The sequence below is a fragment of the Bos javanicus genome, chromosome 13 (genome assembly GCF_032452875.1).
Source record: "Bos javanicus breed banteng chromosome 13, ARS-OSU_banteng_1.0, whole genome shotgun sequence".
NCBI lineage: Eukaryota > Metazoa > Chordata > Mammalia > Artiodactyla > Bovidae > Bos > Bos javanicus.
Genome location: NC_083880.1, coordinates 41,559,376 through 41,575,987, shown reverse-complemented (window position 1 = coordinate 41,575,987; position 16,612 = coordinate 41,559,376). Strand labels below are relative to the sequence as shown.

The 16,612-nt window shown below is 45.6% G+C and overlaps 1 protein-coding gene across 5 annotated transcripts in view; it reads left to right on the top strand.

The window, feature by feature from the left end:
• The window catches only part of FOXA2 (forkhead box A2), a 67,562-nt gene that overhangs the window by 24,949 nt on the left and 26,001 nt on the right, over window positions 1–16,612 (top strand). For 3 of the 5 annotated variants that reach the window (XR_009740308.1, XR_009740311.1, XR_009740309.1), the window contains exon 3: window positions 11,265–11,419. The gene's annotated coding sequence lies outside the window, so the exon portion shown is untranslated. Of the gene's footprint in view, window positions 1–11,264; window positions 11,420–12,017; window positions 12,773–16,612 lie in introns of those variants that run through there. The other 2 variants (XR_009740312.1, XR_009740310.1) reach the window with 2 other exon arrangements.

The window sequence follows — 16,612 nt, the reverse complement described above, 5'->3', positions numbered from 1 at the left end:
GGAAATGACCTTCTTCCTTTTGAGATCATGGGTTTCCACGAGAGGAGAAGTGGTTTTTTATTGCCGATTTCTGCAAAGAATACTCGGGAACTGGTCTGCCTTGCAAAGCCGCCCTCGCTGGAGGACCTCTGAGGGTGGAGAATGCCACAGAGAGGGTGGGAGGATGCACAAGTCATGAATCAGGTTTAAAAGACTGTGGTCAGGAGCAAGAAGCAAGTGATACCGATCTTCTATGAGATGGGCTTGGACATCACACCAGCTGCCACAGGGTTTGATTAATGAGGCATTAAGGAGATCGAGTGACACTTACAGCTAGTTACTTATGGTGCTAATTTCAAAACACTTTGCAATAGACAAAGACAGTCTGCTCATAATGCAAAGTAATTTGTGGTGTGTTCCTGGTGAATGCATTTAGCGAAGCAAATATAGTTATGCAGAATTTAAATTAAGGTTGACACTAATGTAAACAGAGCCCAAGAACCACTGTCCAATAATTTGATGAGGACACAGGTTTTAATCAAGCCTCTTCCACTAAAATAGCAATTTAAATCCCCATCGTTTAAACTGGATAAAAATGCTTAAGCTGTGAATATTGGGGTGAAAAATAAAAATTTACTAGAAAAGAAACAAGAAACACAATATCTCTGGGGAAACTATGATTTGACACAACAGAGGGATATCCATGCTGATTTAAACATCAGGTTGGTTTCAAGGCCAGATTCTGGGAATCTGAAGGTATTTGTCTTGCATTCTTGTTGGGAAATGAAGGTTTACAGGTAGTATTGACCTCAGAATAAAAGCGACCTTGGAATGAGAAAAGAGAGCCTCTAAGCTGATCCAGAGGAAATTTTTATTTTACTTATTAAAAGAAGAAATATTCCTCCCCCAACTCAACAGATTTCTATCTGAAGTGGAAACTTCAAAATTGACTGGAGGTGCTGGGAGGGGGTAGGCCAGTTAGGGAGCTGGGAGCGCCATCCTGAGGGCTGGTGTTCCCTTTGTAACAGATAAGACAATCACCCCAGCCTTGTGTTCGGGGGAGGCAGTGTTGCTGTTTTATTTCCCTTCCTGAAATCACTGGGGAAAGGGGTGGGGATGGGGGGGTCAGGCAGGCGGTCAGGTTAATTAAAATGCCAGCAGCCCAAGGTCCAAGGCTTGGAAAGCCTGTATATGAGAAACAGAACAAAATAAAACAACTCATTCTGTAATTGCTTTGGGAAGGAAAAACAGGGGAAGATCTGGCCACGTCCTTTAGGGTCTCCTGACTCGACTCTCCGCAAGGGAGCCAGAGGTGGGGGAACACTAAAATCTCTGAATTGTGATCTGACCGTTCCAGATCACGTCAATGACGTGTCTTCTGGGGAAAGAACTTTGTACAATGACGTGTTATCATACAGATCCCGAAGAAAGGGCCAACAGTTATTTGAAAAAGAAGTGTCCAAGGCAGTAAAGACGAGCCAGGCGGTGACGGTCTCACTCGCCACACCTGGGGAGCTGAGAAGGAAATTGGAGGCTTCTATACTTTTTGGGTCCTGGCTCCCACCTTCGTGGTCACAGGCCCGCAAACAAAGAAACGGAAACTCGGCGGCCCCATTACGTCCCCCATGCGCGGTGGACAGTGAGGGCAGGACCCGAATCCCTCTCCCTCTGCCTAGAGGAACGCCCTCTCCCCGCCCCACACCCTTCCTTTTTGGGGCTCAGGGGCCCTGGGCACTGATCTGGGGCAGGGCGGGTGGGGACTCTCCTTTGGGAGTATTTCTGGAGGGAAACCGAAGGCTCAAACTCCCTTCCAAGGAATCTGTCTGAGAGGGGAAGGGAGAAGCAATGACCCTTACCCCTCAGAGTCAGAGAGAACAACTTGAAAATGTGCCTGTGTGAGTCAATTCTGAAAACCCTGGGTCCGCACTACGCTCTGTATCTAAGAAGGATAGACTCTTGGGCTCCTCACATCGGGGCAGGCAGGCGGGGAGGTGCCACAGGCTTCCTGGGCAGAGGCTCTGCCCTGGACACGGCTTCCAGGCTCTCCTTCCTGGTGGACAAGGGCAGGGTAGCAGGAGACAGGGCCACAGGCCAACGTGGGCCATCAGTGGCTTCCATGTCTAGTGAGAAAGGGGAACTTTTTGTCAGGTCTGGGAGGCATGGGGCTTCTCTGGGGCCTGTTTCACAGTCTCTTTACCACCCCACTGACCCCTACTGTGACCGGGGAGGTCCGTCCACAAGGGTCACTCTACAGCTGCCATTGATATAGCATTTCTGACCTTGGGAAGCCCACCTGACCTAGCCCGGCCAGCGGCAAGTCAGAGGGTGGCCCCATCTCTACCCACGGCTGTTTCCCAGGCCCTGAGGGACAGGGACTCCTGCTGCTACTCTGGGCACAACCCTTTAGGCCCCCACTCTGCTCTAAGCAGGGTTCCAGCAGACAGAGCCCCTGCTGCCTGAGGCCATGACCAGCCCAGGGCCGTTCCTTCTCCCTGCCTCATCTTCCTGGTCCTCACTCTGCCCGCTTCTTGGGATCTCCACACACACACACACACACACACACACAGATACACACATACACATGCCTCCTGCTTCCAGCAGACAGCGTGATCCTCACGCCCCTCCCCAGGCTCGCTCGTGCCCTCCAGTTGGTTTGGGTTCAAGGGACAACACAGGAGACCGTTCACCATTCCCTTCATTTCACCCTTCCATCACAAGCCCAGAGTCTTCCTGCCTTGGAAGTGTCCTGTCACGTGCTCTCCAAACAGCGATCTCTGCACTGCCGCGTGATGCAGGACTGACTCCAGCTGCTCCCAGATCCAGCCTCGCTGCCCTGAAAAGATTGGAAATGCCAACTCCTCTCTTTTGGCCTCGGCTTCTCTCTCTCTGTCAGAGAATAAAACAAAAACGATTTTACAGTCAGATGTTTAAACGACAAATTTCCTTGAAATGAGTGATGTTGATGTTTCAGGTCTCTTTCTTGTTCTAGAAACACAGGGCAGGAGAGGATGGAGCAGTTAGCACTGGAGAGTCACTAGGCAGCCCTCCTGTCCTCTCGCCTGCTCTGGGAAAGACACTGAAGCTGTTTTTCCTGCCCTACCCCTCGTGCAAATCCCAACACCAACAAGGCTGTTTTTTGTTGCTGTTCAGTCACTCAGTCATGTCGGACTCTCTGGGACCCCATGGACTACAGCACGCCAGGCTTCCCTGGCCTTCACTGTCTCCTGGAGCTTGCTCAAACTCGTGTCCATGGAGTTGGTGATGCCATCCAACCATCTCATCCTCTATCTCCCCCTTCTCCTCTGCCCTCAATCTCTCCCAGCGTCAGGTTGCTATGGTTTTTATGATTATCTTAAGAATTTGTCTCAAGTGAGGTTCAAGGACCAGGAGGGGCAAGCGCTCAAGTCCCATTGGCCAACAAGTCTCCCAGGATCACCATCCCCCCCACACCCTACACAGTTGCTTTTCCCACAGTGACCATGATCTTCAGCCACCAGCTCTGGGCCCAGAGGCCTCCACTGCTTCCTCCTAAACAGAGAAGAGGCGTCTAGGTTTTCCTCATCACCTCTGCAGAATGTTCACAGGAACTACTGACTCCTTCTGGGCCAGAGCCCAGGAACCCTCTGGACTGAGCTCGGGCCTCTCAACAGCAGGCTGGCCCCTGAGAGGGCCAGGTCATCTGGGGCTGGCTCTTCTCAGGCATCAGCCTCCTGCCTGCACTGCTGTTGTGGTGGACACTTTCTTCCGTGTGCCCACAAGGGCCGTCCCTTGTCGATGCCAGCATCTGTGGTTAGGTCTCATCTTAGGGAGATGGCTGGGAGGGGTGAGACCCTTGCCCTGGATCAAGGGTCATTTTGCACCTTGATGGGTGAGAAATGGTTGGCTGATGGTTGTTTTGTGGTCTGGGAATGTCCACTGATAAATAGGTTTAATGACAGGCTTGGGGGGGGGGGTACTGTCACTAATCTGCTGACTTCTACATGCTTTATTTTGACGTGTTGCTTCTAATAAGTCCTGGGGCCAGATGCAGTGCTGAGTGGTTTCTCAGTGTGATGTTTTATTTCATTTCACTTTTTTGGCTGCACTGTGAGGCACGTGGGATTGTGGGATCTTATTAATAGCTTCCCATCCAGGGATCGATCCCGCACCCCCTGCAGTGGAAGCACGGAGTCTTAGCCACTGGGCTGCCAGGGCAGTCCCTCACACTTTTATTTTCTACATTTCAACATCTCTTCTCTGTTATTTCTTCCTCATTTTGGGGACCCAAATGTGGGCTCCTGGGTGTGCCCTCCACACTGTCTGTCCTCAAGCTTCTGCCCTGCAGGCTCTGCCATTGCTAAACCACTGATAGCATTGATTACATAGAAGGACCTACAGTTTTTACTTACTCTACAGAACTCTTTATATGTGCAAGGGTGTCAGCATCTCTTCCAACCCCCATATATTTCCTTAACCATTCATTATTCAGGATCTGAAGCATTTGGGTACTTTTCAGATAAATAGGTAAATACTTAACTCCCCTAAAATGCTGTCTGGCACATGGCCCAGTGCTTTAGAATATCCCCTAGCTGATGGAACTCCTTGTTATGTATTAGCAGTTTTCTAAGATGAATCCAGGGATGAAAAGGTGGATTCTGATAGCCCAGGGACATTTCTGGGGGCAATCTGAGGATCTGTTATCTGCAAAGTCAGAGTCTCACCAGCTGGGGACATCCATTGGCTTAAACCAGGGAGCAGTTTCCATGTCCTTGTGAAATTTCCAATTTACATTCTTTTGTTACTTAAGATTTCACTGATCAAGGTATGAGCAGTATCTCGTCTCTCCCCCTTTTTAATTATTTACCAAATCCTGTTAGCTCTTCTTTCCTAAGGTCACATTTTTCATGACTTTTCCATTCTCTCTGCCAGCACCGTAGTCTAGGTCCTGTATGACAAGGAAAATCTTGATGGAGAAGAAAACCAGCTTCCGGCACCACCTATGTTGTTACCAGCAGTTGGTCCCTAGAATTTGTGTCAGTGCATAGTGGCGGGGGGCGTTTTGCACCAGATGCTTTCCGCCTCGTTACCATTGTACTTTTTTGTGTTTTTTTTGGTTGCATCCTGCAGAATACAGGACCTCAGTTTTCTGGCCAGGGATGGAAACTGCACCCCCTGGCTTGGAAGCACATAGTCTTAACACTAGACCCCCAGGGAAGTACCACATCATACTTTTCATGAAGCATTTCACACCTAGTGCATCAATGTCTGTGACAGGCCACATTCTAAATATTGCTTTCATTTTGGAAAAATCGAATTTGTCATGAACACAATTTTTATACTTAGGAAATATTGATGTTTTATATGTGCTGATCTACTGTATCTGGAGTCTTTAATTTTTTCTGCTGATCAAAATAGAATTAGATGTTCTGTAGGAAAGAAAGAACTTGTATTTTTCTGCTAATGTGGCAAAAAGTACCAGGGGTTTACAATGGACAGATGGGGTGGACTGCCTTAATCCACACACCAATCAGAGCAGGATGGAGAGAGAGGTCACAGGACGTTGGATCCACATCAATGTGATGCAAGAGAAACAAGTCTAATGTGAGCCATATCGAGCCTCTGGGTCTAACTTCTAGCTGGCAGGAGACACAGCAGGGGTCAGAAAAGCCCCTAACATGGCACCATGCGGGTGCAGTCAGTGAAGCCCTGTGTCAGGAAAGAGGACATATTACCTGTTTCTGCAAAAAATAACCATCAAAAAGAGAAAAAAAGTAAAAGAGTGAACTTAAAAGAAACTGAAAACATACGTTAGCAAAATGCCATGGGTGGACATTGTTTGGATTTTCACTGGGATAAAGCACTTCTTCCTCCTCCAATGCTATGAGATAAGTGGGGAAATTCAAACATGTTTGGGCTGTTCAGGAATTACTGCTAACTGTTTAGATGTAGCAATGGTTTCCATAGGGTCGCAAAGAGTCAAACACAACTGAACAACAGCCTTTATCTTTTCAAGTGGCATTCAAAGAATTAATCAAGGAAGGGAGTGATTTAGAAGGAGTTAGATCTAGACCTAACTTCCAGATGAACCAATTGGGAAAGAAGGTGGATGAAGTAAGGGTAAATTGGGATTGGTTGTGGGTCAGTGATTGTAGGAACAGAGTGATGGAATATACTATTCTTTTTAAGGTGTTTGAACATTTCCAAAATATTAATAAAAAATGGAAAAATTGGGGCTCACATTCATTATGACATTTGCCCCAAATCTCCTGGAAGTTTAATGTCAGAGGTAGACTGGTTCTAGGTTGGTCATCTTCCTGTCCATTTGGGCCCCACACTCTCCTGGATTCTCGTCCTCTTCCCTCCTTAGGGTGACTGCTGATCTGGCTCAAGTCCTCAGTAGGTGATGCAGCAACGGCCCTGCTTCTCATGCTTTTCCTCATTCCCTGCGGTTCTGTTTACTAACAGAGTACCCTCAGGGGGTGACCCCCGAACACCAGTCTGATGGTTGTCCCCCTTGGGATGCTGTCTGTGACAGCAGTGAACACCATTCACTTTTTGACACTCTCTCTCCCTCTGGCTCCCATGGTGATGCAGCTACTGACTGTCTTCTGGTTTTGAAGCCACATCCATAACTATCCGCTCATTCTCCTCTTCATCCCAACCATCCCCTCCCCATAGACGACCCTCCTCTCAGGATCCAGCTTGCCTCCCTCCTGACCTCTGTAGTCTCACCTCTTCAGCTACCAGACAGCCTCACTTGGAGGCTCCACCATCACCTCACGTGCACTGTTTCCATGTTTCCTGAGGCACAGTATTTCTTGCCTGCTCTTCTTTCATGAAGCCTCATCTCTCGTTGATATGCTACTCCATTCTCACCACACATACATCCAGGCTCTCCTGTCTCACCTCTGGGCTGGCATCCCCAGCATCTTTTGCTTTGTGGACTGGCATCCAGAAAGTATCACTGAGCCTCCCCACTCCTGAGCTCAGCCATCCTGCTTCTTACAGGACAAAATTCTGAACTATTTCTCCACCAGCCTCCATCTGATCTCAAATGACTCTTTCAGCCTCATTTCCCAGCATGAAGACTCTACACTAACCTTCTTATTGACATCATCCTTCCTTTGAGTTCTGTATCTTCCCGGTTCTTTCTCCTGGGGGATGAGGCTGGTTCTTCCTGTTGCAAGCCAGGACCCAGCTTACTTACAGCCACAGACGCAGACTGCTTCACCTGGCATCATCAACATGGTTTACCCACCCTTCACTGGGCACCTGGTGGAAACACGACTCTGAGTCCGCCAGGTGTGAGGGCTCACCTCTCCTGCTGTACCGGGCAGTTGGCATGTAACAACTACGAGTTAACTTCATTTACAGGAGTTTTCTCTCTTGCATGAGAACATGAGCATTTTAGAATTGGGGCTGTCTCCCTCACCTTATGCCTTGCAGCCCTCAGCCTAGAGTTGAGGACAGAAAGTGTCCAATAGCAATTGCAAAGTAAACGCCTGTGACCACCTCCCCTACCCAACCCTAAGTCCAGCCCATCCTGTCCTGTCATGTACGGGTAGAGATGCCCAAGTAGCTGTGTGCCCATTGGCAGATTCCTGGGAGATGCCCACTTTCAAATGCTCTGCCTTTCCCCCCCTCCCCAATAAATGCACTTGTATTTCTTGGTTTTAAAAATACCACTGACTAGAGCACATTTGTGGTTTACCTAGACTAGAACTCTGCCGATGGTGCCTCTTGCTGGCTTAAGGACCTTGGGATGGAGTGTGAGGGGTTGTAGAGAGGACTGGGTAGGTGGTATAGGAAGATGAGTGAGTTATCACATTACCCCTCCTTCCCCAACACAGCTCACTGAAGCTGCCTTTTCCCTTTGCAAATATGCTCTGAAAGATAATCCCAAACTCGCTTTTTATATGTCTTACACATTAAAACTTACTAGAGTTTTAACACAACTTCCAAGAGACCTTTCACAATCTATTGTAATTATAAAAGCTTTTCTGAAACCTTTGAAATCCTAGTTATCTGAGAAGGAAGATGTCAAAAGACTGAGAAAAGTATAGTGGAAAGAATCAGAGACAAGTGTTTCAATTGTTGGGGAGTTCCAGGTGGTTTTGAAGGATGTATAGGAGTTTTCTAGGCAAAGGAGAAGAGATGAAGGCTATTCCAGGTAAAGGAGAGCACATATGCCATCTCTTAGTCCTGAATTTCCTGCTTGATCTGAGGGCATTATTTTTCTCTTACTGAATCCAGGGGAGAAGGGAGATGCCTAATGTATCTGGCTTCCTGCTGTGTCCACAGAGTCAAGGGCAGTGCCTGGCACACAGCAGTCACTCAATTAAAAAGCATGACGTTGAACTATGGAGTCCCTTGTGCCTGATGTAGAAGAGCACTGTTCACCCTCTCCGTCTCAGCCTGTCAGTGTGTGGCCGCACCCTTTCTTCTGTTTCTGCTCTTGTTCCCTTAGCAAGAGGCTTGCTTCTGAAGTGAGGGCAGCCCCGTGGGTCATCTCCCCACCTCATTTATGCACTCGCTCCACTTATCCTCCTACCACTGTAAACCGAATTCTCCAAAGGGCAGTTAGATTGCTTCTTTCTCTGCTCAAAAACCATCCCTGATTCCCCAGCACCTGATGTACTCAATGTAAGTGTTTCTTGGCTTTTGTGACTTATCCCAATATGATCACTTCACTTTTTTTCAATTTTGTAACTTAGGTCTTACCTCTGTAGATTCCATGATCCAGCAAAATGGAAGTATTTCCTCTTCCCAGAACATGATTTCTATTTCCTCACCTTTAAATCTTTCCTTCATGTGGCTGTCAGGACATGGAAGCTCTCTCTCTTCCTGATGAGATCTGCTTCACACCGAGGACCAGTCTCGGGCATTACCACCCCCATGAGTCTTTCTTAATCAAACCTTCCTAACACTTTGTGTCTTTCTTGTGATACTTGACATATTTGTCTTGGGATGTTACTCTCTGTGCCTGTGATTCTGCAATCCTTCAGTAGACCGGATATGCTGGTATTTGCAGTATTGAACTAAACACCAGTTATGGACCAAACCCTCTGCTAGATGCAGGGGATCCCACAAGGGTGACCTTCTGGGAACGAACAAGAGAAAGTATGAGGAATTATTTTGTAAATCCGGAAGTAGTATGCACATTTGAGGTACTAATGCCAAAGAAGGCTCAAACTACCGCACAATTGCACTCATCTCACACGCTAGTAAAGTAATGCTGAAAATTCTCCAAGCCAGGCTTCAGCAATACGTGAACCGTGAACTTCCTGATGTTCAAGCTGGTTTTAGAAAAGGCAGAGGAACCAGAGATCAAATTGCCAACATCCGCTGGATCATGGAAAAAGCAAGAGAGTTTCAGAAAAACATCTATTTCTGCTTTATTGACTATGCCAAAGCCTTTGACTGTGTGGATCACAATAAACTGTGGAAAATTGTGAAAGAGATGGGAATACCAGACCACCTGACCTGCCTCTTGAGAAATCTGTATGCAGGTCAGGAAGCAACAGTTAGAATTGGACATGGAAAAACACACTGGTTCCAAATAGGAAAAGGAGTATGCCAAGGCTGTATATTATCACCCTGCTTATTTAACTTCTATGCAGAGTACATCATGAGAAACACTGGACTGGAAGAAACACAAGCTGGAATCCAGATTGCCGGGAGAAATATCAATAACCTCAGATATGCAGATGACATCACCCTTATGGCAGAAAATGAAGAGGAACTCAAAAGCCTCTTGATGAAGGTGAAAGTGGAGAGTGAAAAAGTTGGCTTAAAGCTCAACATTCAGAAAACGAAGATCATGGCATCTGGTCCCATCACTTCATGGGAAATAGATGGGGAAACAGTGGGAACAGTGTCAGACTTTATTTTTTTGGGCTCCAAAATCACTGCATATGGTGACTGCAGCCACAAAATTAAAAGATGCTTACTCCTTGGAAGGAAAGTTATGACCAACCTAGATAGCATATTCAAAAGCAGAGACATTGCCAACAAAGGTCCGTCTAGTCAAGGCTATGGTCTTTCCTGTGGTCATGTATGGATGTGAGAGTTGGACTGTGAAGAAGGCTGAGCGCCAAAGAATTGATGCTTTTGAACTGTGGTGTTGGAGAAGACTCTTGAGAGTCCCTTGGACTGCAAGGAGATCCAACCAGTCCATTCTGAAGGAGATCAGCCCTGGGATTTCTTTGGAGGGAATGATGCTGAAGCTGAAACTCCAGTACTTTGGCCACCTCATGTGAAGAGTTGACTCATTGGAAAAGACTCTGATGCTGGGAGGGATTGGGGGCAGGAGGAGAAGGGGACGACAGAGGATGAGATGACTGGATGGCATCACTGACTCGATGGACGTGAGTCTGAGTGAACTCTGGGAGTTGGTGATGGACAGGGAGGCCTGGCGCGCTGGATTCATGGGGTCGCAAAGAGTCGGACATGACTGAGTGACTGAACTGAACTGAACTGAAAGATGATGATGAAGATGGTGGTGGTGATGATGGGGGTGATGGTGGTAATGGTAGTGATGCTGGGGGTGATAATGGTGGGGCTGATGGGAGGAAGACGGTGGGGCTGATGGTTCATGTACATGACATTTGCATTCCCCCCTCCAGATCTACTCCCTAACCTTCTCATCCTGCTCCATCCCCTGGGAAGCTGACCCTATTGACTGTTCAGCCAGGTTGCTTGTTCTTTTTCTGTTGAGTTCATCCAATAGGAAATATCAATGAAAAATCAGAGCATGAGAGGAGAGAGAATTTGGGTGTTTGTTCCCCTAGCTCTCTCTGTCTTTGCTGGGCCTCCATTTGACGGTGGTTGCATTCTGAAAGTCTCAATCCCTCTCAGCTGATCTGTTCTCTATACTTAGAGGTTATATCAGATTCCACTAACCAGTCCCCACATTGTCCCTTCAGGACTAGGATGGTAATACCACCTCCATTCTGTGGTTGCCAGTCGCAGGGTGTGTCACCAGTAAGTTCTCTCAGTCTTGCCTGAATGGCCTTGGCAAAATTTTCCACAATTTCCTCTTTCCGGTCGGACATCTACACTTCTTACTAAGGCCCTATGGACACAATAGTGATGGTGGTGGAGGTTACCATGGTTGCAGTAATTTTTCCCTTGGCTGGTAGTCATGGAGTCCTGATGAGTAACCATGCAGAGAGGCTTGAGAATCATGGCAGAGACTGGCAACATGCTCATTGTGTTAGTTATCTACAGTTGTGTGACAAGTAACGCCCAAAATTAGTGGCTTTAAGCAATAACAAAAAGATTTTATGTCTCATTTTTTTTCACAGGTCAAAATTCTGCAAAGGACAATGGATGGCTCATTTGCTGACTGGTCTAGCAGCTGATCCCAGCTGGTGGCTGGGGAACTGTTCAGCTGGAATGCACACACAGGGCATCTCCATGCGGCCGGGACTTCCTCCCAGCATGGCTGCTGGTGTCTGAGGTGAGCCCAAGAGACACAGAGAGTGAGGCAAGCTAAAGGTGTGCTGCCTTTATCATCTAGTCTTAGAAGTCATGCACAGTCACTTGTTACCATCATGTCTGCCGTGTTAGTTATAAAAGCCCACCCAGGTTCTAGGGGAGGGAAGGAGATCCTGTGTCTCAGGAGAGGAGTGCAGATATCGATGATAGATTATTGATTGTGTGAAGTGGACTAAAGTGATGTGAGCCACTGGACTTCTTCATAAATCTCCTCTTGCACCTCCCTTCTTCCCCAGCAGGGCACTGGTGCAGGATATGTGGAGATGCTGATGACATCAGCATCAGGGAGCCTGGGTCCTTGAGTCACCACATGGAGGAGATCCATCCAGTCCCTAATGATTTTGTGGGTGTAATAATTGCACTTTTAGTGTGTTAATCTTCTAAGAGTTGGCGATTGCTATAAGGCTTTTTATCTATACCTCCAAACTCGAAGCCAAGGTCTCCTCCCTCTTCTGTTAATAACACATGTTATCAAGACCACAATGTATGATGAAAGTAAGGGACTGGTGTTCATTTCTTTTTCCTCCTTATAATCTATGCACCCCCGCCCCCACCCTAAGAAGGAGCAATACGATGACCACGAGAAGAAGAAGGACCTCGTGGGACTGCCTGGGTCACTGACCAGCACAGTCATCGATGCAGCCAAAAATGTCTCGGCCAAGCCAAACAGTGGAAAAGGGAAAATGTTAACATGACGGCTGTAAATATTCAGTCCTTCTTTGGAGGATTTAGGGGGAAAATGGAAATGGTGGTGCTGGAAATGATTGGCAGGCGGGTGTCTGCAGGGGCCTCCCCACACGGTCCAAGACATTGTCTGAAGGAGATAGTGCGCCTGACGCCTGTCCCAATAAAAAACCTGGGAAAAGCATCTGTCAAGTGATATTTAGAATTGACATTTTCATAAGGATCTGGTCTACGGGGGGTTTTTGTAGGGCCCAGAAAAACCACATTTCTCATCCTTCCTCCTCCCACCTTCTGCAATTAACCAAGCTCATGGCGTTTAACGTATATTCAGAATGACTTGCGTTAAGGACAAGTCATTGTGTTAACGTTTTCAAAACTTTTATTTTTTTTGGCCTGGCTGACCCTGTCCCTAAAAGTTTTTTATTAATAATTTTGACAATAATAATCATCCCAATGGTAGCAGCAATAATAATGCAAATAATTTCAAGAACTATTTTTTTCCAAACCATTTGAGAGTAAGTTGCACACAGCATGACTTTCCCCTACCAAATGTCTCCTATTTACTCCTAAGTATTTCTGTGTGTTATTTTCTATGAAATGGAGTATTTTTTGCATAACCATAGCACAGTTGACCATCTACATAAATTTAACGTTGACAGTGTTTTTTCCTAATTTACCATTAGTGTTCTGATTTAATCAGTAATTTTGACTCAAGAACGTACTGTTTGGTATTCTCCATCCCCAGCACATGATACTATGCATCTGTGATTTCCTTTCTCTGAAATAGTTTTAGAACCTTTTCTATGCTTCATTATATCGACAGTTTTGAAGAATACAGATCCTTATTTTCATTTTTCCCTGTTCCCTCATAATGAGATTCAGGTTGTGCTCATCTGCCAGGTACCCACAGGTGATATCAAATCCTGCCCAGAGCATCTCTTCAGGAACACAGTGGTCCACCTTCCCGCATTGCTGGTATTGATTTTGATCACAAATGACTTATTCTTCTAAAGGAAAAGGCTTTTGAAGGTATAATTTCCTGGAATCTATTTTCTCAGTAAAAAAGTCTGTGGACTTTCTAAGAATGAAGCCTGGGGTGTGAATGTTTTCTTGGTGGAAGAAAGCCAGGCAGATGTATCCTAGCAGCTACTGTGCTTTTGTGCAGCTGGATTAGCAGGCGTGGCTGGGTCTCCACGCCTATGGCAGGGACAGAGACGGGGCCAGGACACCTGCACAGGCAATGTCCGCTGAAGGGGAGGTCTCAGATCTCAAGGTGGACCCTCCATCCAGCGCTAAGCTTTGGGAAATGGAAATACAGACCCTGCATCTATTCTCCGTCAATTGAGAAATGCCTGAAAGAGGAGGCTGGCTGGAAGCTGTCCACATAGATGGACGTCCCTGCTTTCACCATGGCTACTGTCCTGTTTCCACATTCACCCTGGGGAGAGAAATAGGAGGGATGCTCGCCGCACTTTCAGGGACCCTGGAGGTGGGCGGCTAACACATACCCTCAGGGTCAGAAAAGGTCTGGATAAGCTGGCCTTCACGAGGTTAAACATAAATTATACATTGTTGTTGTTATTGTTTAGTTGCTAAGTTGTGTCCAACTCTTTTGTTACCCCATGGACTATAGCCCACTTGACTCCTCTGTCCATGGGATTTCCCAGGCAAGTATACTGAAGTGAGTTGCCATTTATTTCTCCATTAAATAATCACAAGATGACATACTGTATTTCCTTCGTTTTAAGAGGCTACTCTCTACCTTCTATTGCTTCTGAACTTCAGATGCCTCCTAAAGTCTGTGTCAAAGGCAACTAATTGTTTCACAGGTAGAGTAGCTCCTGATAGAAAATCTACCTCAGTGCAGATATTCAACTCATTGTCACCTGGTTTTTCCTCCACCACTGATTTCTCTGAACAGGAATTCCTTTTTTATTGAGGTATTCACATACTCTTAAGTGCATCCTTCTTATTGTACTGTTCCCAGAGTTTTGACACATGCATACTGTCATGTGGGCTTCCCAGATGGCTCAGTGGTAAAGAATCTGCCTGCCAAGGCAGGAGATGCAGGTTTGACCCCTGAATCGGGAAGATACCCTGGAGGAGGAAATGGCAACCCACTCCAGTATTGCTGCCTGGAAAATCTCATGGACAGAGGAGCCTGGTGGGCTACAGTCCATAGAGTTGCAAAGAGTCGGACATGACTAAGTGACTGACCACACACACACATACTGTCATATAAAAACCTCAAAATCAAGATACAGAACGTTCCACAAAAAGTGCCCTTGTGCTTCTCTGTAGTCAAACCTTCCCTCCCGGTCACTGGCAATAAAGGATCTGTTTTCTATCCTTAGAGTTTTTCAGAATCCTCTGTCCTTTTTCAGAATGTCACAGAGATGGAATTAGATCGTGTAGCCTTTCTGTGCCTGGCTTCTGCGCTGTGCATGCCTTTGAAATGAATCCCCTTTCTCACGTGTATTAGTCATCAGTCCCTTCTGCTGAGTGGTACCCATGACAGGGATGCTCCACAGGATGTTTACCTAGTCTTCATTTAAAGGACATTTGTGTTGTTTTCAGTTTAGGACTATTATGAATAAAGCCATTATAAACATTCATGTCCAGGTTTCTGTGTGGACATAGGTGTTCATTTCTCCTTGGTAAATAGTTAGGAGGAAGATTTCTGGGTCATATAGTAAGCATATGTTTAACTTTTTAGGGAGCTCCCCAACTGTTTTCCAAAGTTGTTATACCAGTTTTCACTCCTACCAGCAATACATGAAGGTCAGTATTCTATAGAAATTCTAATATGGGTATATTAGTATCTCATGGTGGTTTAAATTTGCATTTCCCTAATGACAAATGATGATGAACAACATTTCTTCATATGATGATTTGTCCATACAGCTTCTTTGGTGAAGTGTCTGGTCAAATTTTTTTTTATTGGATTATTTTCTTTTTCTTGAATTTAAAGTGTTTTTTTTTTTTTTTTTTTTTTTAACATATTCTGGACAAGTCCTTTATCTGATACATGTTTTGCAAACGTTGGGTTTGTCTCCAAGTCTGGGTCTTGTCTTTCCATTTTTCTATCAGTGCCTTTTTTTTAGCTGAGCCTCACAGCTTGTGAAATCTTAGTTCCCTGAGTAGGGATTGAACCAGGCCATAGCAGTGAAAAAGCTGAGTCCTAACCACTGGACTACCCAAGAATTCTGAACAGTGTTTTTTTAAGAATAGTTTTGCTTTTTAATTTTGGTGAAGTCCAATTTATAGTTTTTTTCATGTGTTTTTTCCTGTGTATTTTTGATGTCATGTTTAAGAAATACTTGTCTAATTCAAGATCCCAAATGCTTTCTGACTTGCTTTTTTCCTGAAAGTGTTATAATCTTATGTTTAGTTCTGTCATCCACTTTGAGTTTATTTTTATACATGTCGTGAGGGAGGGGTTAGTGTTGTGTGCATTTACCATGTGAGGTTTTTGTCTTCCTGCAAAGACACTATTATTACGTCAAGGTTACATTTCACATATAATAGAATCTTCAGTTGAAAGAAGCATAAGACATATGCATAAGACATAACAGCGTGCCTCAGTTATTGAATAGGTTGAAATCATGGCATCCAGGTCAAAGGACGTACTAATTTTACTGTTTTTCAAACTGGACAAGTTATGTATGTGTTGCTATTGTTTGGTTGCTCAGTTGTGTCCGACTCTTTTGCTACCCCATGGACTGTGGCCCTCCAGGCTCCTCTGTCCATGGGACTCTCCAGGCAAGAATATTGGAGTTAGATTGCCATGCCCTTCTCCAGGGAGTCTTCCCAACCCGGGGATCGAACCACATCTCCTGTGTTGCAGGCAGATTCTTTACTGTTGAGCCACCAGGGAAGCCCCATGCTTAAATTACTGTCATAGTTGTATGTGATTTTTTTTTTTTTTAAGAGAAACACTGAGAAAAGAAAACAGTATGACATGATCTTGGTGGGTTTGACCTAGGGGTGGGGACAGGAAAGAGGGAGGTGGGGGACTGAATGGCATTTCCTAGGAGCAGTAAAAAGTTTTTATGCTTTGGAAAGGCAGCCCAAGGTTAAGACCTCAAACTCTGACATCAGCCAAACTGGTTTAAAAATCTCAATCCTTTATCACTGTAGCTGTGGGACTTCAAGTGACATGCTTAACCTCTCTGATTTTTTGTTTCCATGTCAAAAAACTGTAGATAAGAAAACTCCCTATCTCATAGTTTTTATTGTCAGCAATCAAAATAAGATAATCCATGCCAAATGCCTAGCTTGATGCCTGGTGTTTTGTAAGTTCTCAAAAAAAAAAAAAAAAAAAAAGACTAGCTGTTTTTCTTGTTCTTCGTTATTTACTCCCTCAAGTTTCATCCATGGAGCTTCTACCATGTATCAAGGGTATCAAAATGGAATAAAAATCCCTCCATAGGCCCAGCCTAGTAGCATCAGGAATTGGACCAAAGCAGAC